This window comes from Anser anser, assembly GCF_964211835.1.
Source record: "Anser anser genome assembly, chromosome: 13".
Taxonomy (NCBI): Eukaryota; Metazoa; Chordata; class Aves; order Anseriformes; family Anatidae; genus Anser; species Anser anser.
In genome coordinates, this window is record NC_139734.1 from 16,419,881 (window position 1) to 16,446,291 (window position 26,411).

Sequence of the window (26,411 nt, forward strand, 5' to 3'; positions counted from 1 at the left end):
CTTAAGCAACTGTGTATTATAACCCTTTTTTTTTCTGAACATCTTTGGCTAAGTCTAGGTGAAAAGCTTGATTTGTTATGTTTTTAAACAAAGTAAGGTTAGCTGCTGGATTTTGCTACTGTGTGTTCTTTCTTCTGCTTCAGATAACTTTTACGCTGCAGGAATACTGGAAATAATGAGTACAACAGATTTCAGCCGTGTATGAGATTGTGGGGAAAACAGTTTAGTACGGTGCATGAAAATGTTGCTTTTACTGGCTTTGCTGCATCAGTCTCTTGCATCAAGGACGATCAGTTCTCCTAGAAAAAGCTTCCTCTGCTTTGCATCTACATCAATTTCAGTGACTTCAGATCTCTTCCCTTTTCTTGGGAGAGTTGAGGGAGTGTTTAAACTGAAGACCTACAGGGAGTGGCAGTGCTGGGAAGTTTTCTAAGCCCCAGGCAAAAACTAAGTACGAGTATATTTCAGTCTGGAATATTTGAGGAACTTCATTTTTATCTTAAAGTGGTTTGAGACCCTGGAGAACAATGCAAATCCTGTTCTTCTCCCTAAAATAAAACAGGAGCAAATATGTATGGTTGCTGCATTCTAGTAGTTTTGTTTTTTGGCTTTTTTTTGGTTATGCTTTACCTTGCTATTAAATGCTTTTAAGTTGGATTAATCCGTGGAGTGCAGAGAAATTTGTATTTAATTCTACTGTGATCACGCTGTCTGATCACCTCTACAAAATAGGCAATAGGATTTTCCTGAAAAGAATTAATTTCTCTCTGAATGAGGGTGCTTTTCTAGACAATTTGCCTTGTCTTCTTTGAGAAACTGTGGCAATGGATCTGCATTGCTATCACCTGTGGTGAATGAATGAATTCTAGCCTAGCCTGGCTGTGTTTAACTTCAGTTTCTGTTAGGTCTTTGCTAGTCTGGGAAGCTTTGTTATCAGTTTGGTTCCCACATAGGTGTGTATGAACCTATGCTTTGATAAGCTAATTAGACAGAGGTCTCTCACTAAAATGCCTGTCCCATCCTTTAATCAACTGTGTGACTGCTCTCAGCCGCTCCAATTTTAAAGAGGTATTTTCTGTTTTTACCCCTTTACCAGTTCCCACTCCTTTGCTATACTTTGTGGTTTGCCTTTAAATATCTTTGGAGGTGGGACAATCAGCATGTCAGTACATTATCCAGGACCTGGGAGGGCCTCTGGATACTGCCTTAATAAATATGTTAAATAATAAAGTCCAGAAGAGAGGCTGCTTTAACAGTTATCAGGGCTTACCAGTGAAGAAACTGAGAATAGATCCTGTTAGTCTCTCCCCTTGCTTAGCCAGCTGGGGGCATGGGAGGTGCTTTAAAGACCCACTGTGGCAAAATCATCATCATATTTCCTTCATAAATACATTGGTGGTTAGAATCTGTGGCCCTTCGATGTTATGTTATTATTTTTTTTTTTTCTTCCTGAAAAATGCTGCATCCGCCTTCTTGAAAGCTGCGAGACATCTCCAAAGCTTGCCAGGCAGAAAAGCTCAGGGAGCTCTCAAAGGGTGTTTCTGCTTTTCCCTCTAACCTCTTACAGTCTCTACCTTTCCTCTGTTCTCTTTTCTTTCTTTGCTAGCAAGGCACTGTGTGCAGTCTTCTGTGAACCTTCGTGGGCCAGATTTCTCCCAGGTGCCTTTTTTCCTCCTCAGTAGCTGCAGAAGAGGCAGCGGATCTGAAGGGGAGACGCGTTTTATGATTTATGACACTTTAAGAAGTGTGTTTCGCAGCTGGATTGACAGAGCTGGAGACTGAAGTCCACCCAAGACCGGGCATGCAGAGCAGGGGATGGATCTACCCCCAGTGCCTGTCCTTGTGCCGTGCAGCCACGCGTGGAGTGAGTGGGGCGGCCTCTGCTTGCTCAGCCCTTGCTTCTTCCCTGCTCAATCTGCCTGTGCCAAGAGAGGGATTACTGCCAGGTGAGCCCAGGACCTGTCACTTAGGAGAGCAGCGTTGAGTGCAGCGGTTCATTTTACATTGCTGCTGTCTCTCCAGAAGCCATGGGAGGGTTTATGCATGTGACCAGGCTCCATTATCCAGCTGTTGATCTAAAGCGAGGCTTATTTTTTTTTTTTTTTTACAACCCCACCTCCTCCTCCATGGGCTGCATGCTGATGGCAGGGTGTCAGCACAGTTTCCCAATGTGAGGGAGTTCGGCTTTATTCTGCGTTCTCCTGGCAGTCGCATGCTCCGTTATGTACTTCAAACTGGGCTCTTTCCCACGGTTTTGCTGTGTTAGTCTCTGCCTCTGTCCCTTTCTTGCCTGTAGCCTGAGGGCTGCAGCTCTCTAGCCATCTATTTATATGGCCCTCATTTATCTTAGTCTCTTTGGCACTTATATGGTTCCCATTGGCCCAGGACCTGAATGTCTCCCAATATTTAATATATTTATCTTCACACATGCATACCTGTGGGGTCAGGAAGTACCATCAATCCTGTTGTACAGATGGAGAACGTTCAATGGTAATTGGCTAAAGTGGGAGCAGGCGGCGGCGGTGGTGGTGGAGGAAGGCTGTGGTACAGAAAATGGCATCCCAGGCAATGGTTTGTTAGCCATGGGGCAGCGCTGGGAATGCAAGTCTCCCCATTCAGACGTGAATGTTGTAGCCAGCGGACTGCAAGGTCCCTGTCATGCCCTGTCCCTGATCTCGCCTCTTCAATTTTGAATATTATTTTAAAATCAATTTTGTCCCAGTGGTACAATTTCAGATATAAAAAGCTTCTGTAGAATTGTTCAGCCAGGATAGAGGTGTAGGTTGAAGTCTTCTTAGTCTGGCAGTGGAAGCAAATAATGTCTTAATGGCAGGACCCTTCCCTCTTGCTCACTGAATTTGCAGTTCTTGGAGGGGTTTTGATGTCTCCCCCCCGACCAACTCCCCTGCTTTTCAGTGGCTCTAAGGTGGGGATGAGCCCAGCAGTCTAAAATACAGCCATTGGCTCAGGGGTTGCTTTGTTTTGTTAGCGCGCTCTGAGCAGGCTGTCTGCTGGGGCAGGAATTTTTGGCAGCTAACACACAGCGACACTATTCCTTGGCAGTAGCTTTCCGCTGGTATTTCCCAAAGATGGCAATGCTGCCAAGCATATCTCCAAATGCATTGCAAACTCGAACAATTAGTAGTGTCTTCAGTATAGAGACAATGCTTGCTGCGTTTAAGGAGCTAGATCAAACCCCATGGAGGTCAGTGGTAATCCCATTCTTTTGAAGTCAACAGTGGCTTCTCCTGTGCTTAAAGTTGACTGAGCAAAGCACCTGGCTGAGCACGAGCTGCAGACACATGCCCAGAGCCACCGTGTGAGAGCTGGGAGAGGAGAAGTCAGGTGGCTGCTTTCTGGGCCCATGCCTGGCCGATAGACCACGGTGCTTAATTAGTGTGGCAGCTGTTCTCCGTTAGCAATGCTTTCCTTAGGCACCTGCACTAATGTTCTTGATAGCAGCTAAGGAGAAAAAGGAGGAGGAAATTGCATCTATATTTAATTAATACTGCATTCATATTTTATTGCGGAGAGCCCTTAGGTGCAGGAAGATTCTCAGTGAGAACAATTGCTTTTGAGTGCTGGAGCCATTGTGTGGTGCTGAGAAGGCGAACTTCGGTTTTAAAAACAAACCCAAATTCCTTCCAGGGTAACCTGGGGAAGCCCTTCAACCCTCTGCCACTCACCTCCCAGCCCCAGGCTGCAAAGCAAGTGGCAAATTTGCTGATAATTCATATTTGATTAGCTTTAATATCTTCTAATTCACCAGTAGGAGTGAGAGAGGCTTGGTGGGCTGCAGACAAATATTGCACTGATTATTTTTTCCTTTTGATAAGCCGCCAGGCTTGGAGAGGTTTCCTTTTTGATTCTCTGAGCGTACTCCCCTCTTCCAGCTGCACGCTGCGTTCCTTCTCTGGCTCCAAGCCCCAGCAAGGAGACGCAACGTGTCATTAACATGGCCGTCACGTCCCTGTCCTGCACGGTTGGGTTGCTGTTAGCTGATGGTGGGTCTGAGTCAGCCCATGAGGCTGGCAGGGTGGCGTTGGCAGCCTGTGGAGCTGAGACTATGTGAGAGGTGGCCGCGTGCTGGGGTGGCCTTGGTCACTTTTGGGGCCACCTTGGGGCGTCACTTGCTGCGTGGGTGTGTGTGATGTGGCGCTGGGAAGAGCTGCAGAAGCCGGTGACACTTTGGGGTTAGTGTGGCCGAGCAGGAGGTGCAGCTGCCCCACTGGCACGTGCCCTTCTTGCTGGAGGCCCCGATCCTGCAGGTGGGTTGCCGCTGCGCTCTCCTGCTGTGGCAGCAACCCAAAGGCAGAGCATGCTCGCCGACCTGGTGTCAGCACTCACCCCTCTGTCCTCATTAGGAGCAGACTTGGTCCAGGAAGGAGACATTTTATAGTCTAGTCAGAGAAACATAAAAAATAGCCTTTGAAAGATTGTGCGTCGTAATAGCCCAAGCCTCTTAAAAAATTATGCACACACCCTTCATGCACCATTAAGTAGCATTGTTTCATTTAGTTAGCATGCGGTATAGTTGTTTCTGCTTGTATTTGCAAAACACGTTACATCTTATTTTCCAAAATGTTGTTATACACTGTGGTTTTCATCATAAAGAAAAAATATGCAAACATTTATTATCTAAATAAAATTAAATATGATTTAAATGTTAAATCCTACTCCTCCTCTTTTCACTGACTCCACAGCTTTTCCTTGGACGTGTCCAAAAGTCAGAGAGAGGAAAACTTGAAGTCAGAAGTGTTTACAGAAAGAAACATTTCTGTCTTCCTACAGCTACAAAAGAAACATTTGTTGCCGTAGATAACTCCTAAGCAAACTGCTGTCAAAACAATTAGTGTTATTTTTCTATTATCCTCCTATTTGAGAGTAAATAGCTATTTCATGAATATGTTAATTACCTGGTAGGTGCAGAAGATAAGTACATGCTATATCTCCACAAATGATGATAAAGCTTCTATTGTATACAAAAATTTCCAACAAGGATTTTTTTTTCAAATACTTGGGGTCAGGTGATTGCAGTTAAACTGCTCACAACTGGACCCATTCTACTTTGCTAGCTTAAAGTTTTAACAAAAGCAATGCCATCGTGCGAATGAGGATTTTTTTCTTAAAGAAAAAGCAGGCAGATGTGTGGTCAGAAATGAACCCCTCCACTAGTTGAACATTTAAATCCTGTTGTATTCCTGCATTAAGTTTTCATGGCTAACAGGTTCTAAAAAAAAAAAAAAAAAAAAAAAGCTAATGTAAGTACTATAGGGTGTTATGTCTTTGTACTATTGAATGCATGGTATTTTTAAATTGAAAGTAATAGTGGGTTATTCCATTTAAATTGGGCTGTCTGTAGGGCAGAAATTATTTGTGAATTTATCTGTCAGTAGGAACCGCCGGTTACTAGATAGATATGTTTATTTTTCAAATGATCCAAATATTTATTTTAGTGAAAGTGTGCTTATTCAGACTCTGGAGAAGCAGAAAAGTGCTGGTTTTCCTTTTGGAGATGTGTACATTTAGGGAGAAAAAATTCAATATTCTGAAAAGTTGAATGCACCATTGTGCCAGATAATTAAAATGTAAATTTAAGTATCTATGCCTGCTTTGTGATTTTTTTAATACTTTTAAGTTAGTTGTCTTTTAAAACATGTGGTCAGCTGTTGTATTCACATATGGTCAAATGATCAAAGTCTGAACTCCTCTCTAATTGTCCCCTGCTGCTTGTCTGCTCTGTCCATGATCAAGGCCTCAGCAGGTGATAAGAAAGGCATGAGAACAGGCTGGATGGAGAATGAGCTACTGAGGGGCCCAAGCTGAAAGAAATAAAGACTTCCAGTACATCACCCTGACAGTAAAGAACCAAGAAAAAGTGAAGTCTGGTTAGTTCTTATTTTTTCTTTCTTTCTCGCCTTTTTTCCCCCTTGCTCACCAATCTGCATAGATTTTTTTTAGAGGCAAAATGCAAATTTGGTAGTCTCTGTTTATTCTCAGCTCATATAAAAGGCAGAACCAAACAGCCTACTGCAGACATGTTTATTTACTTGCTAGGAGGAGGAAGCTGCTAAGTCACACAGTTTATAGTATTTCACATGTTTGTGGAAATCATTGCAATTCTTTTCATTTGTGCTTGTCATTGTTTGCCTGGAGTTCACTTTGCCAGATGGTTCTTTATTGTCACTGGTGTCCACACCTCGCTCTTGCATCACTTCAAGACCAAATGGTGTGAAGAGCTTTAATACTTAGAGGATTTAGTAAAAGTAAATCCACACTTTGTGGAAGGTTCATTCTCAGCTATTCAAGCAGGTCTAGCACTGATTCAGAGAGGGAGTAGCTGACCCAAGGAATGAAGAAAGAGTGAAATAAATGGATTGTTTTGCCATTCCTGTCTGTCCCCTGCTCTCTTGCAGTCAAAATGCAAATGGAAAATTAAGGATCAATATTAGATTTAGAATGAGGAGTTAACAGTTAAAGAAAGTAAGGCACAGTCAGATTTTTTTTTATTTTTTTCCCTACATTTAGTGTAGAAAACAGCTGGCTGAATTTCTTAAGCTAAATTTCTCAGGCTTGCAGTAATGTATTTGTATGCATCATGTTTCTGGAACCATGTGAGGATTAATTTTTTACATGAATTTGCATGCAAATAGAGTACTCCCTTTTGGCTTCTGTGGAGTTGTTTCTTGATGTTTGCAAACACTGTCACTCAGATGCACGAAGTGCGATTGCCCCATTTTACAGATGAGGAGGCAGTGGCTGGCTGAGAAAGGAGTGAATATTGTGCAGATTGTCTTTTCCATATGTAGGGTTGTGGGGTAATTTATAATTCGTTATTAAAACCAGGTTTGAGTGGCTATTGCCCTAATTTTGCAGGTAGCTGAAGACTATTTGTCCAAATGACTACAGCAATAAGAATGGACAGAGAGGTGATGTACCGAGTGTGTGTCTGCATGGATAAGGGACTACTTTAGCAGGAGGCAGGTGTGAGAGGATTTAGAGATTATTATAGAAAAATCCTTGCGGCTATCAGACTATTACATAGTTGCAGTAAAATAGGCAAACAGGTTAATGGGGTATATCCGCAGAGGAAAGCACACATCACAACTCTGCTGCAGTCCCTGCAAGGAGGCAGAGCTGTGATCCGCGGCATCAGGTTTTCCTGGGGACAGCACGGCCAGCCCCAAAGGGTTCACCTCGTGGGCCGTGTGGGTTTTAGGCAGGATGTTCTCGGGGCGGGTTTGTGGTGGAAGGGGAGACGTGTCAACTTCAAGGAGCAAAGAGGGTGGTGGAGAAAGAGGAATATGATCACGTCTCTGCACAGGGCAAAGGGTGAGAGAGCCTTGAAACAAAGGTTTTGGAACATTTTGACCGTGAAGATTTGTGGAGGGGAGGGCCCCAGTCCTGCCGGGAGCTCTGCTGGAGAGTGTCTGCCTCAGCAGTGACCCACAGAAGTGAAGTGCCCCATGGAAATCTCAGTGCTTTCCTTCCCTCCCTCCTGTGTTCCCTTCTGGGGCATGAGCTGGTTCCACTTGGTCATGCTCAAGTGACTTCCTGAGCTGGGGTCGGTGGAAGTGCACTGCTGAGGAGGTGAAGTGTCCACTGCAAGCTACTTTTAACGTGAGAATCAGTGGAGCTGTTTGCTTCAGAGTGCAGTAAACAGCGAGGCTGCCAAGTGAAGGCAGTGAAGCAGAGGCGTATAAATGAACTTAAGAGACATCTAGAGGTCTTATGAGGGGCTGAATGAAGGGGTGGAAGCACGTAGTGTCAGAGGAGAGAGGAGGGGATGAACAGAGCAGGCAGGTTTGTTAAGCAGTGTAGTCTTTTTTCTACTACCCATTTTTCATAGCAGAGCTGTGGCATAGCAAATGCAGGGAGGCACATTCCTTATGCTTCATATGCACGTTCAGGCACTAATTTTTAAAAAAGGGTGATGCCAGGCTATCATCTTATCCGAGTTCCTTTTGGTCATCGAAACAGTGCCCAGTGTAAACGCAACCTGGAAGTGTGCTGCTGCATTTCTTTCTATTTGCTTCACAGCCCAAAGTGACTGGAGAATTGGCTGTGGAAGGAACCTGGCTGCCACAGCTTCTCCCTTTGCAATACCCAGTGGGTATTTGCTGCAGTATCCCTGCAAGGGCTGCTCATTGTGCTTTCCACTCCACCTGGAAGACTGCTGTGTAATTGCAGCTTCTTATCTATGCTGCTAAACATAAAAGGTTTGGGTTTTAAGGGGAACTGTTGCGTTTGCCTTGCTCTTCTCCAACAGTCCTACCGCGCACATTCAGCTCCTTGTTAAATACCCTTGCCCAGTGAAGGCTGTGTGATAGTGTTTGCTCTGTGAGCTGTTTGTACCAAGCACATCTGAGGTGAGGTTTTGTCAGCTGGAATGGTTTGTTTCTGCTGGTGGGTTCAGGTTAGCATTGGGCACTCAGTTTCTTTGCCCTTATACCAGTATCTAAGATGAGCTGTACAGTATGTGCGAGTTAACAGAGCTGAGCGTTGGGAATTTGCCCTTTCCAGCTTAGGGCATCTCACGCATCTTGTGTACTACTGGACCCATTTCTCTGCGGGATGCTGCTGGCCGAGGGATGATATATTGCCCTTCTGTCAGGATTCACCATGCCCTAATGACCTTCATGTAAATATTTATTGCCCATAACATCTAGAAAATAGAAAGATCTACCGTGATGGGGACGCACAATGGGAACAGAGCCAGCCAAATTTAACCAGCTTGCAAATTTTAGCCTTTGCCATTTGGTCCTGGGTTTTCTTGGAAATAAAATTAGCCATGTCCAAAGAAAGCTGGTGAAAGCCCCCTTTGCTTCTGGCACTTTCTAATCTGGTGTGACCTGGCCACTTTCAACACAGTAGAGAGGCTTATTTTTCATAGAGAAAACACAGCCTTGGTAGTAGACACTGTTAGGAATGTAGAAGTGAATTCTGCTTCTGTAATAGTAGTTTTTATAGAACACGTTGATTTGTTACATGTACAACAATAGCATACAGCAGTACACTGGAAATCAGAAAATTGTGGTGGGAGTGTTAAGCAATGGATGGAAGTATCTTGTATGTAATACTGCAGTAGCCTTATAGATTTAAGTAATTTGGTGGGGAGTTACTGGTCACTCTAACAGCAAATAAGCTCACATATTCTTATTTTTGTATTGGTTCAGGTGTCTTTACAGCCAAAAGCTAGTCTTTCTGCCAGCCTGTGGAAAGTTCCTGAGCAAAGAGATCTCCACACCTGCTCCTATGGTAGCTAGTGTCATGCTGTTTTCTTGGAAAATGTGTTTAGGTACTATTTTCTAGAATAAACAAGTTAAAGTGGTCAGCAAATAAATAGATTCCTCCCACTTCTCTTCTTCCCCTATGTGCTCATAATAAATGGCTGAGAAAAAAAAAAAAGATAAGTGGTTGGGTCTCACTCCTGCAGATGGTCAAGAAAATGACAGAGCCAACAAAATCAATTGCCAGCTTTAATAGTTCCCAAGCCCAAGGAGCTCTGCACAGTACTTCCTGGGGCCAAAGTGGACTTTTAATCTCAAGTTCTGTACAGAGGAGGAGTGTTGAAAACAAGAAGTTTTTGGAGGAGTCATGTGCTTCAGGAATTTTGGGATCAACAGGAGGTGCGTGGTTTGTTTTCTCTTGTGGCAGTGTTGGATGGGAGTTGTGAGCAGTGGGTTTGGTGGGAGGAGGCAAAGTGCCAGGCTCTCCATCGCACCTCCTCCTGCGTCGTACGTCTGTGACGTGGGCTGCGACACAGGCATCCTACTGCTGCCTCCCAGCGTGTGCCACCCTGAAACATATCTAGCAATTAAGTGATAAGGTTAATATGTTACATGCATGGAGGCCAGGAAATTTGGAGGTAGAGTTGTCATAGCAACCTCAACTCTGCCCTCCTGGGCACTGGCATTCCTATAGGGTCGGTCACTGTGCAGTTGCGGGGGTGAGAAATGCTGCAAGCATCATAGCAAAGGGGTGGGAAAAGTCATAAAAATGTAAAGATAAACCCAACTCTTTCATCTGGTTTTGTGGCGTCAGTGGAAGAGCAGTAAAAGGTGAAGCTCCTCGCCATTCAGCATGTTGGAGTGCTGCAGTGCTTGCTGTCAGGACACGTGAGAGACCCTGTGTGTTTGGGAAGGCAGAGCTAGCCTGGCTGGTTTTCGCCTCGATAGACTTCAGCTGCTCTCAGCTCTCTGGGGACACTGTGTTAAGTGGGGAAAGGGTGTCTTCAAAATTATACTGGTACACTTGTTTGGCTCAAAATAATACTGCGCCATTAAGAGCAAGACTTTGCCTTCCAGAGGGTTTTCCTGCTCTTCTACAGACTTTGAAGCCATCTAGTTTTGGTGTGAGAATTACAGAATGTTTGCTTTCATGCACATGCATATTTGTGAGTGCTTGTGTTAGTGCAAAGTGGCTGCTTGTTATGTCCTGTGGGTGCCAACAGCTGAAGCTGCCATCACCTCCAGGCATCTGTAGCCTGTGAGTAGACACGACTGGCTGCCATCACCTAGGGTAATGGTGAGTCCCCTTTCCCCATGTCTGCAGTGTGACTTTCCTGTGACTCTGCCACATCCAGTTTTGTTAGTGCAGATGATGTTAGGCTGTCAGAAACAGCAATTGTGCACAATGTGACTACCCTGGCCTTCAAAGTATGAAAGAAATCAGTGAGGATATCAGAAATACTGCCTTTGCTTTCTTTGCTTTAATGAACAGAGCATGTAAACCTCAGTGGTTTTGCAGGGATGATTCTTGTTATAGTATCCTGGCCTCACTCCTCAATAGTCTCAGAATCTTTTTTTTTTTTTTCCCCTATCTTCTCAGAATAGATCTGTGCTTAGGTATTACCACAAAAAAAAAAAAAAGGTAATTTTTAAAAATGAAAAAATGTCAGCTGGTTGCTGGCAGACACCTCTCATCTGGAAAAGACACTCGGCTTGGATGCTGGTTATCCCTGCTGAGATAAAGTGAGCAACTGGAGCAAATGAAGCACTTGTGAAGTGTGCTACAGCTTTGCCCTGTAGTATGCAAATGAACTGCAAATAGTGTGTGTTCCTGCAGGAAGTTCGTTATGAAAAGCAATGGCATGGGGAAGGAAATCGAGGGCCTGGGCACCAGTGAGATTATTTTTGGTGGAGGGTGGTGTGGATTTGCTGTATGGTTGGGGTACCATAATAGCCGACTGCTTTCCGTGGAATGCTGTGGCTCTCAGAGGCAGGAGATGAAAGACATAGAATGATATAGTGGTACATCTCACGGCGTTTTATTTTATATTAAAACATCTTTTTGTGTGTGTGTGTGTATGTAGCAAATGGATACCAAATGTGAGAGAAAAAGCCTATTGTGTTACTAGACTTTAGGACTTGCAAAGAGATCATGCAATTGTTTTTATTGTACTGAGACATCATCCTAATATCACTTTGGTTTATTTGAATAAATTACATGTATTTGGCAATTGCATAGTAGGAATTTGACATGAGTAAGTCAGCAAAGGTACATGATGACAATACCATGAAAGGCAATGTTTATGGAGAAGACATTTTTTTATATATCATTGTTCAATGTTGAAACATATTTATTCAATTTGCATTCCTTTTTTTTTTTTTTTTAAGAGCGCATAATAACTTAGTGTAGCATTGGGAACTTGGGACAGATATAACTTAAGCAGATTTATCTAACTACACACAGTACTTTGTTGTTCAACACACAGGCAGCTGCCATAGCAACTGCAAGATCACAAACTGTTATGATACCTCCGAGAAATGGGTTGTTTTTAAAAGAAGTGCAAGCGTGTGGATTTGTGTGTCAACTTCATTAAACAGTAGCCATGACTTTTGGGGGGAAATGATATCTCCAGATGCATACTTCTCTCCCTGTGGGATCTTTATGGCGTATTTTGATGATGTTATATTTTTCACTTTGCCATAATTTTTTCATTATCATTTTTTTTTCCTGAGCTAAAGGAATAGTATGTATTTTAAAATGCTCATTATTATTTATATATGTCGTGGTAGTGTCTAATGACCCTTATAAACTTTGAGGTCTTCTTGTTGCCTCCAGTTAAAAACCGAGAGAGAGATACGAAGATATGAGTCCTTTGCCAAAGAGCCTAGGATTGAAAAAGACGGAAATGGAACTGGTGGCACGGAGAAGCAAAATTATTTGTCCCATCCACACATCAGGTTGGTGGCAGAGCTGGCGGAGTGCCTGCTGAGAATGGGGATGGCTGTCCTGTTGTACGTAGCTGGGGCAGCTGACTGGCTTAAGGAGGCGATGTTGTAGGTATATTTCGGATGTCCAGTGTATCACTTCCTAAATGCAGCTAAATAAATTATTTTATTAGATAAGGTGGAGACAGGACAAAAGCCAGGGGGAGGTTCAGTGGCAGTTTATTTCCCCTCCTGTTGTTTTCCCATGAAAAAATATATCCTAAATGCGGGTGAACTTACCTTCCTAACAGCCATGAGCAAGGTGTCCCTGCTTCACAGGTGGATGAACTCCTTCACCAAGGAGTTCATAGACTCCCATGGGAGATAAAATGAATCAGCTGAGAGGTGGGAATAGATCACGAGTGGTTAGGAAAATAGCGTTAAAAGTCCCTGCAAGTGGCATTTTCCATGATAGGTGACAAACAAAAAGGTGGGGTATTTTGCAGCAGTGTCCTCATCCTGTATCAAAAAGCAGCAGTCATTTGTGTGTAGCACTTGGCCCATTAGATACCCAAATGTTTTAATTTTGTGAGTCCAGCTTTATTCTCTTCTGTTTGTTTTGAAAAGGTCATGGTGATATGTCCCGAGTCGTGCTGTATATCAGTTGGGGAACAACCATTTGTCTGTGAAAATAAGAACAAATTAAGAGTTTTCCAGTTTTTATGAATAACATATGCAAAGAGTCTACAGACATTCATAGATCACTCTTAATGGCTGTGTTTTCTGAGAATGTGTTACTTGCTTTGTGAGGCCCGTGAGTCTTAGTCATGGTCCAGGATGTCAGGGAATGAACTGAAACAAAACAAAGTGGTCCTATCCTCAGACTACTTCCAAAGCAAGTCCAATACAAGAGGTAACAGAAATAGTCAGATGGGAGTACGTAAGAAGGTGATGAGAACTTTGGTCTATAGATCTTCTCTCAGGAAAACAGCTATTTAAGTGATGACAAACTGTTTGCAAGACAGTTTGGGAGACTTTGAAGACTTGTATGAAGGCAAACAATGAAGTCACTTTATAAATGTTTGTTGGGAGCTCTTCTGAGCAAGAGGGGCAGCAGGGGGAAAAGCACAAAAGGGATGTTGTTTGCAAACATAACATATAGGCTATAGACATGCTGCAGATTCATTACTCCATATGCATAACAAAACTGTATCATCTGTTCTTATTCGTCCTACTTGCTGTGAATAGGAATCTATGGGTGTCTCCCATTGATTTTTTGACTGCATAGTCAAAAATATGGCATTGCTGACTTGAGGTGGGTTTTCCCATTCTTGCTCCCTGATAATCCCTACATGAGTGGCCTTCTCCAGGAAAAGAGCTGTGATGCTTGTTTTAGGGAACTGCCATGACCCAGAAGAGATGTATCAAACAGAGAATGAGGTCCACCACCATCAACAAGCAGCAGAAGTGGGGATGTATTGTGGAAAGAGACATGCAGAAAAGCAGCCATTTGCTGGTTGTTTGAGCCCAAGAGTGCTTTCTGTGATTTGGGAATTCTGAGGGCTACTTGCTGTACACCTTTACAAGGAGTTTGTACATCTTTGCATAGCTTGAAGTGCTCAAAATTTGAGTTATATTTCAGAAAATTCATGAAAGTGTTTTTTTTTCTTTTTTCTTTTTTTGCTTGTTTGTATTTTAAATTGCTGGATGTGTTGTCATGTTTGTGAACTTTCAGGTTGGTCTCTGTTGCCTATTTCAAGATATATATATATTTTTTTCAACTGAGAATTAGAAACTTATTTTTGTTGTATATTCTTTTTTTATACAGAACCTAGATTTGGGTGAGTCATGCACCTGCAGGTTATGAGGCTTTCTCAAAAGCACTGGCTATTGCAAGACTTGTGATGAAACCGCGAGAGCTTGCAGTGCTGCTGGAACAGCAAGGTCATTTTACAGCGTCATTTGTGGATTGCTTGGATATAAAATACAGCTGAATTATTCTTTTTTTTTTTTTTTTAATTTGTATTTGAACTAAGTGGGGAGGCTAACCTTCAGTGTTTTAATATTGCGCTTGGTGACATGATTTGCTCTGAGCTTTTACATGTAATCTTCCCATGTTATTGTTACGTTTTTATTCGCTTTGTGGTTGCAGTGGATACAGTTCAGAAATGCTCAAGATTCACTTAATATTTCTTGTGGGAAGCAGTCTTTTTGCAAACCAGTGACAAACTATAATAATTATTTTGCTGTCCACTTGAAACACTGATCTGAACTTCTGACTGCCACAAAATTCCCGTATAAACATAGATCCTCAACTGCATTTGTTGGGTCTATTTAGATCCCTGCTTGGTTTCTAAAAGTAGGAATAAAGCCTGTGAACAACTCTAGCCACTTCCTCCCACATATTGCTTGGTGTGAGCAACTGTCTGCTTGGGTATCTATATACAGCTTAACTGTAGGTGTGACTTTCTGTGGTTTGACCGATTTCCATAATTTAGTTGCTAAAGATGACTGCAATGATAATTTAGTATGAAATACTGTTTGGAAATGCTGAGCCAGCAGTGAATTTTCTAGGAAGATCTGGAAAGAAAATAATGAACATTTGAAAATTCAGTGAGAGAAATATATGTTTTGAGGACTAGATGCCATGAGAGGAAATACAGTTTATAAACTCTTACAAATAATGGTCTGTTTCATGAAAATACAAGCTTAATCAAAAAATTTGTGGGTAATCTGAAAATTCTTGATGGACAAATTTGAATGTGATTTGAAAATCAGTTTGGGGACCTTAATTCTAACTTTCTTGGTTTTTGGTCCCTCTACAAAAACTGTCCATTTATTTTTCTAAATCAGATATCTTAACACAATGAAAAAGAAGCAAATGAATTAGGTTGTGTATTAGTAAGGCAGAAAGCAAGGTTGTCTTAGCATAGTCAAAGGCAAAGGCTAGGGCCCGAGCTTGGATTGGATCTAAAGCAACTCCGAAGGCCTCAGATATATCTATTTTTTCTCTGCAATGCTAACTGAACTGGTAGGCATTAACTTCAGCAGGACTTTGCCAAAACATGTTCAGATGATGAGGGGCTCATACCCATCTTCCCTTCCTGTTCCATCCGGCCCACTTTAAGTGTAAGCCTCTGTTTAACTCTTCTTCCTCATAGACGATTTGTGGTGTAGCCTCCAGAAAGCAACTCAGGTCCAAGTCTACCTCACAGCACTTCTGAAGCTTCTCTTGTCCTTAGATCTCAAAGCACAATACCAGTATGAAAAAACTGAGGCATGTTTTTGAACAGTCACTAGACCTTTTCTATAAGGTGGTGAAAATGCAAGTGAAAAGTAATGAGTTGACTTCTCTGGGAGCTTGTAAGGCTTGCTGGGAATGTGATTGTGTCCTCCTGATCCTGACTTTTGCACTTGGTGACTAGATTTTCTTTGCTTACCCATAATCCGTACAAAAAAAATGAGTAGATTTTCTTTGGACAGCCACTGCTGCTGCTTGTTTTCTAATATAAAGCCATTTCAATATTTTATTGTTCGTCATGCTCTGACACCTATATGGAGTGGATGGAAAAAGCACAACGCGGGGATCTCCACCGGGAGGAAGCAGGTGCCAGCAAGGGGGCAAACGGAGGAATGCTCATGAGGAAAGCCATGTTGTCCTGCAACCTCCTTCATCCTTGGCATGCTTTGCCTGAGGTTAAGCAAGTTGCAAGAACCAGGTAGGAAAGGGCAGTTGCTCTCACAAACGTTTCTGTGCCAGGGGTTTTCACCCCTTCCTTTGCACTTTAGCATCTTCTAGCAGGAGAAACAGTCAACAGGATGGAGATCCTGATGTACTCTGAGCCAGTACAAAGGAGCCATGGGGGCGGGGATGCTCTGGTATCAGTTACAGCTGGAGTCAAACTCTGAAGAAAGCAAACAGTGGGAATAAAGGTCACAGAGGAAAGCGAGGATGTAGTCTTAAAGAAAGCCTCTGCTGCACAGGATTGCCATGTGCAGTGCTGCTGAGCATCTTGAAAAGCAAACCAATAGCATTAGGGTGGGAATTCCCACTGCATCCCCCTCCTCTAGCCCCCTCACCTCTGTCTCAAGATCAAAAAGGCAGCAGCAGTGCAGCCTTCTGTCTGCGTGAGAACAGAGCCCGTGGAAGGGAGCTGCCGCATGGGAAAGCTGCTCTGTGAAGATGCTTGAAAAATAAACAATGGAGCATCAGCACAGTGTGAGGCGGCTACCTGGTACTCCCAGAGAAGGGGGAAAGGAGAAACTGTTTGTGCTTGGGATAGGCAAGAGCCTGCCTTCCCCCTCTCTTTTGAATGGCACAGTCTTCATTTCCATGTACTTATCAGACCCAGGGTAGTGTTTACAGGGAAGGCAGTTTGATAGAGGTAGATGCTGCAGGCAATATAGCGCTTGGGGGAATACATTTTGTCAGATTGTGCTTTCTGTTTATTGAAGGCTAAAGCCCCCCAGCACAAACTATCCTGCAGTTTGCACTGGGGAACAGGACATTAATGGGATGTGCCAGGAATATGTCCTTATTATGAACAAATGATAGGAAAGATTGAGAGAACTTGAGATTTTTCTCTCCCCAAATTCTTGGCATTAGCCTGATCTCTTGCCGCACCTGACAAAATCTTCCCCAGTTGTATGGTTTTAATATAAGAAGACTGAACTGGTAAACCACTCCTGAAATGCATGTTGATGGTGGGTGTGTGTAAGGATGTGCAGGGGGCTGGATTTTCCTCTTTCCCCATCTTGGTTCCCCAGGAAGCCATTTTGCTGCACGTCTGGTGTTCCTGACCCACTGCATGGGAAGCCTTGAGTAATCCCACACTGCAGTGAGCCTGTTTGAGAAGTTTTGTATGACAAGATTGCTAAGTGGCCTGCCCTTTGCTCTGCCCCCTCTCGTGTTTGTCACATCTAATAATGGGCAGAAATGTGGTGTGTGCCACTGAACACGGGGAATTTGTTTGTGTTCCAAGTTTGGCACATCCTTTTAATTTGAGGAGAGAGCGTGGGAGCAGGGAATGGCTAAAAACACTGCTCATTGCTACCTCTGCCACAGACCACGTACAGCTCTCAGGGAGTGATGTGAACTTCAGCTGAAGCTTTGGGCTTTAGAATGGCAGTCATGTCTCAAGGGTCAGTCTTAAGTGCTATAAAATGCTGTATCTGTTTCAGTGAATGGCTAAGGATATATCAGACGTGCTACTATCTGTGCTCTGTTATCTGTGGCACAGATACTGGGCACTGTAATTCTGAATAAGGATGTTGTCATGTTTTATGTTGTTACAGTAAAGGAGCTGTTGTAGAAAGATCAGGCAGGCTGCCTTCAGCCCTTAGCCTGTGTGGGGTGCTCGTGCACTTTTGTGATTTGTGATTTTGTTACTGTCAGGTGCAGGGCTGTACTGCTGCAATCAAAGTGGGCTTTTTTCTTTAACTGCAATATGGGTTTGGAGCCTGTTCCTTGGAGAGAGCCCATCTAGTCTAATAATAACAAGGTATAAAAGTGCAGGAGAATGCTGACTTCTGAATTTCTAATGATTTTTTTGTGCCCACGGATTTCAGTCGTTGTTGAATGTGTATATCTAAGGAGAGAGCCAGCCCAAGGGCTTTGCTAGTCTCTAGTACACTTACTCTCTGTTCCTAGATGTAGCAGGTTCACTTGTTCCCACAGTCACCTCCCATTCTTTCCCTCTCCTTTTTGTTTCCTCCTTGCGCATTCAAAATACAGTGAGTAAATAAATGCAGCACAGCAAGTCTTCTGGGAATGTGAATATTAGAGGGCTCTTTCCTCAGGACATGTGAAACAAAAATGCAAGAGGCTTTGTCACAGAGAGAAGTTGCTAAAAACATTGGTGAGATCCTTATGAGGAGGTGGGGAAGATTAAGATTTACTTGGAAAGGCTACAAAAGTAATGCTGGGAGATAATTTGTGGCCAGCTTTGATATTACCCATTTTGAGAGGGTGACATCAAGGTTAGGTTGAAAGCTTCAGTTGTCTTTATCACCTAGTCCAAAGGAAAACAGGGCTGGTTTAACTGGGATGTTCACAGGAAGGGAACTCATACAAAAGAAATTATCTCTCATATGAGGCATTTGTTCCCTCCTTAGTCAGTATAAATGGGGACAAGGTCTACTTTTGAATACCTATGAGTATTCAGCAGTCGGCAGGGAAGCTTCCACAAGGCAAATAAAGTCCCTGACAAATCAGAAAGGCATCTGCCTTATTCCATAGGCTATGCAAGAAGCGTGGGATCCTAAATGAGAAATGGAAATTAGGTGGATTGTGCCAGTAGGATAACGTTTTTGAGAAGCATCTGGTTCAGGATTGTACAATGTCTAGCAAGACTGCTTTCTGGGCCAATTTCCCATCCAAGGCTTGGTTCCATTTGCTTTATGTCTAACCCCTTCCAGGAGCATATTGCAGAGATTTCTGAAATGACGGCAATCAGACAAGAGTGGGATTCTGGAGCATGAGTGCTTTGTTAGTGTGGTATTACACCCAAGTGGGGAAGCCCTGCTGACAAGATAATTTGACTGCTTCTGGGACCTGGCTAGCATTTCCAAAGGATGTTTTGTGTACGTACTGGCTCTGTGCACTGGAGGAATGTCCTCTGAGATAGCTGAAGGCAAGCGATGTGCCAGGATTAGTGCTACTCTTGGGTAAAACCTGATGGTTGCCTATTATCCAGAATATTTTAATAATGTCTTCAGGGTATTTCCGATGAGCCTGAGATTTTGGATGACTGTTCTTATCTTTATTTATGTTTTCCCAAGTTTTCTCAATATCTTTTTCACTTCCAGCTGTGAAATAGAAACATAACATTCTTTTATTTTTTGTTTGCCTTATGCAGTGGTTGAGGGCTAACTTTTTTATCTCTGATGCATGTTGTGTGGTAAGAACTTCTGATATATGCATTTTAATTGCAAAAATGCAGAAATAAAAAAACACCGGTCAAAACCATCTGAACATATGACAAAAACCATTTTACTCTGCCTATGAATACACGATAATGCAGCAAGGACAGCATTTGCCAAATGGGTGGGAAAATTGGTAGGAAAAAGGATGTCATTTCATGGTCCAAGCTAGGTATTACAAATAGCTTCCCTTTCAACTTTATACCTTTTATCGTCAGAGTCGTTAGGCTTTACTTATTATGAGCTTCTGCAGTGGACCAGCCTTACTTGTGTTTAAACTGGCTTCATATCAAACTGAGATTTTTTTTTCTTCCTGGATGATGCAGATGTTTTTTTCTTACTGAATTGGGTCATTATGTTGCAATTTAAGGTAATCCCAATAAAGGGAGATGGGGGAGGGAAATCTTCAAAGTGATGAAATAAATGTAAACAAATCAGCTTTGGCACATAGGCATGAAGTACCGCTAGAGCCTGGGAGGATGTTTCATTCTCAACCGGCAGTACCCTGCATCATTGACCAAATCCCCAGAAGTCCTTTGTGTTCCTGTGAAGGTAGTGGGGTTCTGGTGGTACCCACCAGCTGAGTGGCACACTGAGCGCTTGTTTTAGGAGAGGATGAAGACAAAGCCAGTAGTTAACAGGCTGCATTTAGATCGAGAAGAAGCCTCTGCATTGAGCTCAAAATGCATTTTGCTCAGGTATTTAGAAAGCTTCCATGGCAGCTTTTTGCTAGAGGGTTAGTGAGCCTGAAAAAGCTGTGGCTTGAAGGTGAATATATGTTGTAGCCTCGACAGATCTGAGCCCTGTGTATCCCAAGTTGGAGTTGGGAGGGGAGGAGAAAGCTGGTGCCAAGTCTGCTGTCTGGTTTGTATTGCATATGGTCTGATTCTTACAGTAATGGCCGATAACACTATGCTTTTATTGATTCTGGCATTATATATAAAAAAAAAATGTCAGGCATTTTGTGGTAAAATAACTTTTTGGTAAGATAGTATTGATTGGACAAAATCTGTGGGGGATTTTTTCAGACTGCTCCCTGTCTGCTGTATGTCTCTCCTGTGGATGTGCATGGATTATATTCTAAAATTATTTGAATGTTCAGTAGAACATGTAAAGATGAGGAAAGGAACACTTTGAAGAAATGTGTTTTAAGCTCATCAAAAGAATGATGCCAGATAAAATTCTCTTCTTCTAAATAGGATATAAGCCAGACATTTTATTAAAATCTGGGATGAAACTGTGTATTAACATTTTAAAATTTCCCATGGCAATGAAGAAATTTTGTTGACCAAAGAAAGTGGTCTACATAACATGGGACTGTTGTTTTCTTAGAAAATAAACAAAAATCAGGGTTAGATCAAAATCATTGCAGTATCAATGCTGCAATAAACTGTTAAGCTGGTGTATCACTAAAAGAAACTTGGAGAAAGACCTCTTACAATTAATGTTCTGAATCAATCTCTTACAAATGACTTAGGGAGGTACAACAGGTGAGTGAGGGGTGGTTGTTAGGCAGCTGATTCTAATAGTACTGGTTTGATGCATTGATAATTAGGATGCAAGAAGGGGAGGTGCTTTCAGGAGCTGTATATGAAACTTTAGTGCACTATTACACTTTTTTTTTTTTATAACATACTTCACCATTTTGAAAAGTAGTTATATTTCTTGAGAGGAAATACAGATTTTTGGTTTGCATTTTGTAACTTGTCTTCTCTTCCAAAGGAAAATTTGGCACTCTGAACTTGCTAACTCCAGCAGGCATCCAACACGTGCTTTTGAGAAGGTGATTATTCTATGTCACTGGGGCAGGTGTCTTTTCCTGTGAAGATTTCTGCTGTCATTAAGGAATAATGTCCTAAAGGGGGTTTGTATTTTTAGCAGCTGTGATTTATGTCCTGTGGGCTCTGTCTTTAAACCATGCCTCAAAGAGGGATAGGTTATTTTACAGAGAAACCCATAAAGTAATATATGCTTCAGGTCTGACTTGCTTTAAAGCTCTGCATTAATTCTTGAGAACTGAGGTCAGCCTGCTTGTGCTGAGATCTGCACAATGACATTTCCATGCTGTGGCTCATTTCATGCTGATGTGAGAAGCAGGAAGTAATATTTACCATATGAAGGTACATAGTGCTATTAATAATAACAACTAATAAATATTAATGCAGTGCATTCTCAATTATTCTTTTTATCCTTAAGTTTTAAAATATTGACAGAATTCTCCCAGTTTTACAGAAAAGGCAATAGGGTTGAATTCAATTGTAGGAATCATCCTGATGCAGACAGAAACCCTTGGTCACAACTTGGTGGCAGGCTGCTATATGGCTTTGGACTTCTTGCTTTTTTGCTACGAAGGCATGCTCTTGAGCTGGAAAGACATTTGCTCTGCTCACCTTCAACACAGGTATGGGTGGGAAACCACTGCAAAGAAAACTGCCTGTTGGGCTTCCCCCCACCCCTCTTCTCTAAGTAGAAGTGAAGATCAAACAGAATGAAGAGAAGGTATCTTTTGACTATGCTTAGCAAATGTTGGTTTAGAGAGAGCCTCAGTCCAGTCTCAGGCTGTCAGTGTGCTTTTCAATGGCATTACACCGGTAGTTATGATTCAACAGATAGAATTTGGTTCATTAAGAATTTAAGACAATCATGCTGCATCTGTGAAGTGTGAGACATATATCGAGAAATATAAGAATGCGGTAATTTTTTTTCACATGCAACTATGGAGAAATGCTTTGATATTAGAGAATTGCTTTATAAATGAAATTATAAGAGGCATTTAAACGTCAAGCATCCTTGTTCATTCAACAAAATATTTATAAGTACAATGTTAAAGCATCTATGCATCTCTGGCAGAGACTGGACTTAGTGTTTAACAGGGAAAAGGACTAAAACAGTGAGAAAAGGTTGTTTTCAATGAATTACTTTGAATTTCTCTTACATGACCTTTTAAAGGTTTGCGAATTGCTACAGCAATTTGCTAGGTATTAAAGGGAACAAATGAACAGGGCCGTCTTTTCGCAAGACAAAGAAACAAATGTTTTAAGATTTTCAGATTGCTTCAACAATAGCTTGATGAAGATGGACATTATAACAAATGAAATATTTAACTAGAGTGACCCTTACTGAAGTGATGTCAAGGGTAATAAGTAATACAATAGTCACATTGTATGCAATCACTCCTTTGTAAACTACTGAGGCACAATTATTTTAAGTAATTTGAAATGTCTAATAGGGACAATGCTGTTTTTCTTTAGATAAAATAATATATCAAATTCTCATATAATCTTTTAAATGTTGCAGACTTTTAACATCAAAACTCTTTGTTTAATTCTTTCTAGCTAATATCTTTGTTCAGAAATTTTCTTATGGGACAAGTATTTACCAGTTTGAGCTCGAATGACAAAGAGTAGTTATCCAGTTAAGTTGATTTTCCTATTGAAAAGATTAAAGAGGTTTCATTTTTCGAATGGCACTCTTGAGACTTGACTGAAGTGTTTGTCATTTGGAGTAGTTGCAAAATTGTTATAAGAAATGTAATTCAAGAAAGAGCTTCTAAATTACCCAAACATTGGGGAAACAGTTTTGGGTCCTGAGTCATTGCTGTTCATGCAGACTGCAAATATTGTGCCCCTTTTTTGGAGTGGCACTATGGTCTTCTGCATGGCTCGTGGTTCTACTTCCATCTCCAGGGATGTGTCAGGACAAAGGTCAGGAAGATGCCACGTGAGTCTTCAGTGCAATCAGAGCTTGCTGTGAGAGTCACTGAGATGATGCTAGTGTTATTCCCTCCCCCCCTGCCCCCCCATTTCTTTTCTTCATGGGCTGCACTGTCTATCTGTAGGCTCATTGGGACAGGGATTTGCAGAAGCTAAGCATAAACACCTCTTCTGTCAGAAAGTCGGGGCTTTCCTTTATATGTCTAGGCTCCCAACACTTTTGTCTTTGGTGGAACCTCAGGTGAGGGGCTAGATTATTGTGTTTCTGCCTTTGGAAGGTTTTTCTCCTTTTTATCAAACATGCACAGAAATGTTGGAGGAAGTGCCACGTGGTATCAGGGCTACTGGTTCTCCTAGCTCATTGCCAGGGGCATAACACAGAACTGGTGCAGATGCATCAAGGAAGATGCCCAATTACTACTCCATTTTCCCCTTTGGTGGTCAGCGTGGAGTCCTCTTGTACACTCAGTCTAATTTTTAAAATATTGTTCGTTTATTCTAAAGCTTTGCTTGTTGATACTTTGATGCCTTTTTGAATCAAATTATTCAGAAGTGTTTAGCACATATTCAGGAGGGAAACTTGTAGCCATTGTTTTCATACCAGAGGAAGTGGCTAACAGCCACTCCTGTCACCAGCCCTGCAAGTCAGGCACCGATTGACGGTTTGGGATTGGTCCAGTGCCCAGTCTAAATGACTTTAAAATTAACTGAGTGCTCTTCCCATAAATTTCCTGAATTATATCCACAGTGAGTTGGAAAACAGCATTACCTCACAGATGAACTTACCATGAACCAACTCAGCATACTGCCCTGCTCCCTTTGGCAGCAGGAATCAGAACTTTGACCTTTGACTATAAAAGAAAGAAACATCACTGCTTGAGTTTGGAAAAAAAAAATCTTAGCAACAGCCTCTACAGCATTAGATAGCCTCTTTTGTCAGAGGCCCCATCACCAGTAAAGAGGGGTAGTAACAGTGCATGGAGCAAGCTCTGTTACCACAGTAGAGTACCTTGATGATATTCTGGGGACTCTGTCTGAAGGAAGGACAGTAGCTGTAGCAGAAGAGATTTCCCTTTAAGAATCATGGGGGACATGTGGACCAGCAGCTATCCCTGAACCTTTGCCCTTGTCTTGTTCATACTTAACAGGACCTTTGTGATTCCTGTTTTCAAGTTGGCAGGAAACATGCACTGAAAACACCGTGCATCAGTTGGAAAATCTCTCCCCTGATGAGTGCTGAGTTGTTAGCTTCTGAGCTTCCAGTATCAGAAGTGAAGTTGCTGCCGAATGACCAAACTCAGTGTGTCCTCTTCTGCTGCGTATAGCCACTGCCCTTGAAAGCTCATGCAGAAAAAGCCAATGGTTTTTAGCTGACACTGATTATGAAGACCAGTGCCTGACCTTGATGAGCGTGACATACTCAGATCCTCTGGTATCTTGATGTGACCCTGAGTTAGCAGGGCTCTGCCTGCCTGAGCCTTGTGATGTCCTAAGTAGTCAGTTTAATCCAAACACCTGAAGCTTGTTCCTTCTCCCAGGTAAAGAATACCATTTTTCCTGTGATATATTCTTTTGAAAACACATTTATGAGCCTGAGTTGAATAACTAAAAACCATTAATATTACCATCAGACAGAGAATTGAGCTACTAAGATCAAAATTGTCAGATAGTAGCATTATTTGATTGAAGGGCACTATATGCTGCAAGGTTCTGAGTTTTCCCAAAGAAGCTGAAAACATGTCAGATGTCAGCCTGGATCTTTACTTGTCCAGCTGGAAGTCCTAGGCCTATGTTACCAAAGCTTTTGCAAGCTTTTCTTACAAGCATGTTAAACCCTAGTGCTGTCATATTTTATATGGCAACAATTATGTCTTTGCCTCTGATGTTCTGGATAATATTTAGCTTTGTTATTATTACTTGCTACTGTTCTTCTGGGAGCACTAGTTTGCATTTAATTATGGATCACTTGCAAATAACCTTTATGGCTCTGATTCAAGCAAACATTTCTAGCAGGTGTGTAATTTTAAAGCAAGCAAATGAGCCCACTTAAGTCACTGTAGCTCAGATCCTCAGTGACATTTAGTGCCTAGCACTCACAGATTTCTTGAACCTAAGGTCTGAAAAATGCCTGCATGCAGGTTGGAACTGTGCATGCTATTCCTTCGAAAATGTGCGTCCATGATCTAATTAGTAGGTGTGACACTGAGGCCCAAAATTGCCAAGCATGTTATATCTTAAGTCAACTCCTTAAATGAGACTGGAGCTGCACCTGCCTACCTGGTAACATAATATAGGACTCTAGGACTTTGAGACCTTTTGTTAGGAACAACTACACTTTTTGTCATTACATTCGGATCTCCTATCCTGCATATTTTACTTCTCTTGGCTTGATAAAAGTTACGGTAAGAAGCATGTTGTGGAGCAGAATATAACAGGAACATTCAGAATATTGTATAATTTAATTGGCTGGTTGGAAATGCATAATAAAATACAGGGTGTTTGAGTTATTCGTTAGCTGCCTATGTAATTACTTCTGTTTAATATTTAATTGTGTTGATCTTTCTGTCTTGTCTTTGTTCCACACAGAAAATAGATCCCTCTTTTTGTCTATTCACAGTCATTGGGCTACCGGGTAGAGGGCTTTGTAGCTAATCTTTCTGATTGTTCAAATGTCACCATAAAATATTTAGCATCTTGATAACTCTAAAGCTATCACAACAGATTGGATGGTAACAATTAAAATTATGCTAACATCACTAAAACAGATATAACAGAGTGATGCTTGTTAAGCACTTAATGATCCCTTTCTCCAAGGAATTCCATTTCAATTTCTTTATGCTGCCTGATTGCCTCACTGCATCCTGCAGGTTTTGTGCACTACCGCTCCGTGTAATACATATTCAAACCTTTCTCTGCAGCTCTCATCATGCCAATCAAGGATGCAAATGGCGGTCTGTATGACTGTGTGATCAGAATCTCTTGCTTGTTTGCAAGCCTGTAAATAATGGAGTGAATAAGAATCTGATGTGTAACAGTATAAAAGTAATCAGACCTAGTATCTGGCTTCTAGTAAACATCAGTATGGCCCTGATCCAACTGCTACTGTAATCAATGTGAGGCTTTTATTGACTTTAATGGGAGTAGAATTAGCTTTGTCTGTGGTTTGAAAATTCAGCTGCAGATATTGGGGCTGATCCTTAGCTGGTGTAACCTGGCTTTGTACTCCTGGCAGTCAGACAGCCATTCTGACTTATTCTGCTGGGGATGTGGCAAGCAGTACCATATCCTGAACTCCTGCTCTAGTCCTGCACGCTCTTTGGCAGTGCTTTCTATTTAGGGGGCAGCTCTGGATTTTGCTTCATTCAGCTATTCACTTAGGAGCTTCAATTGCTCTGTGAACAGTGTTTAAAATCTATAATTATCATTGGAAAAATGTTTCACTTGAAAGGGATTCTAATAATCATTATTTTGAACTTTAGTAGTTTGACATTTTCATAGTTTATAAAAGAACAATATCTTTTATTTTGGCTTCAAGGAAAAAATGAACCTAATTAACAAGAATAAAAATAAACTAAGTTTATAGAAAATGCAGTTCTTACAAATTTTCAGACCTTTGCCTGAA

At 41.9% G+C, this 26,411-nt stretch overlaps 1 protein-coding gene across 1 annotated transcript in view; it reads left to right on the forward strand.

Moving 5' to 3' along the window:
• Nucleotides 1-26,411, forward strand: part of ZIC3 (Zic family member 3) — a 222,996-nt gene that overhangs the window by 67,472 nt on the left and 129,113 nt on the right. Inside the window, exons 12-14 of the mRNA XM_083796726.1 lie at nucleotides 5,755-5,888; nucleotides 12,067-12,188; nucleotides 13,984-15,874. The gene's annotated coding sequence lies outside the window, so the exon portion shown is untranslated. The remainder of the gene's footprint in view (nucleotides 1-5,754; nucleotides 5,889-12,066; nucleotides 12,189-13,983; nucleotides 15,875-26,411) is intronic.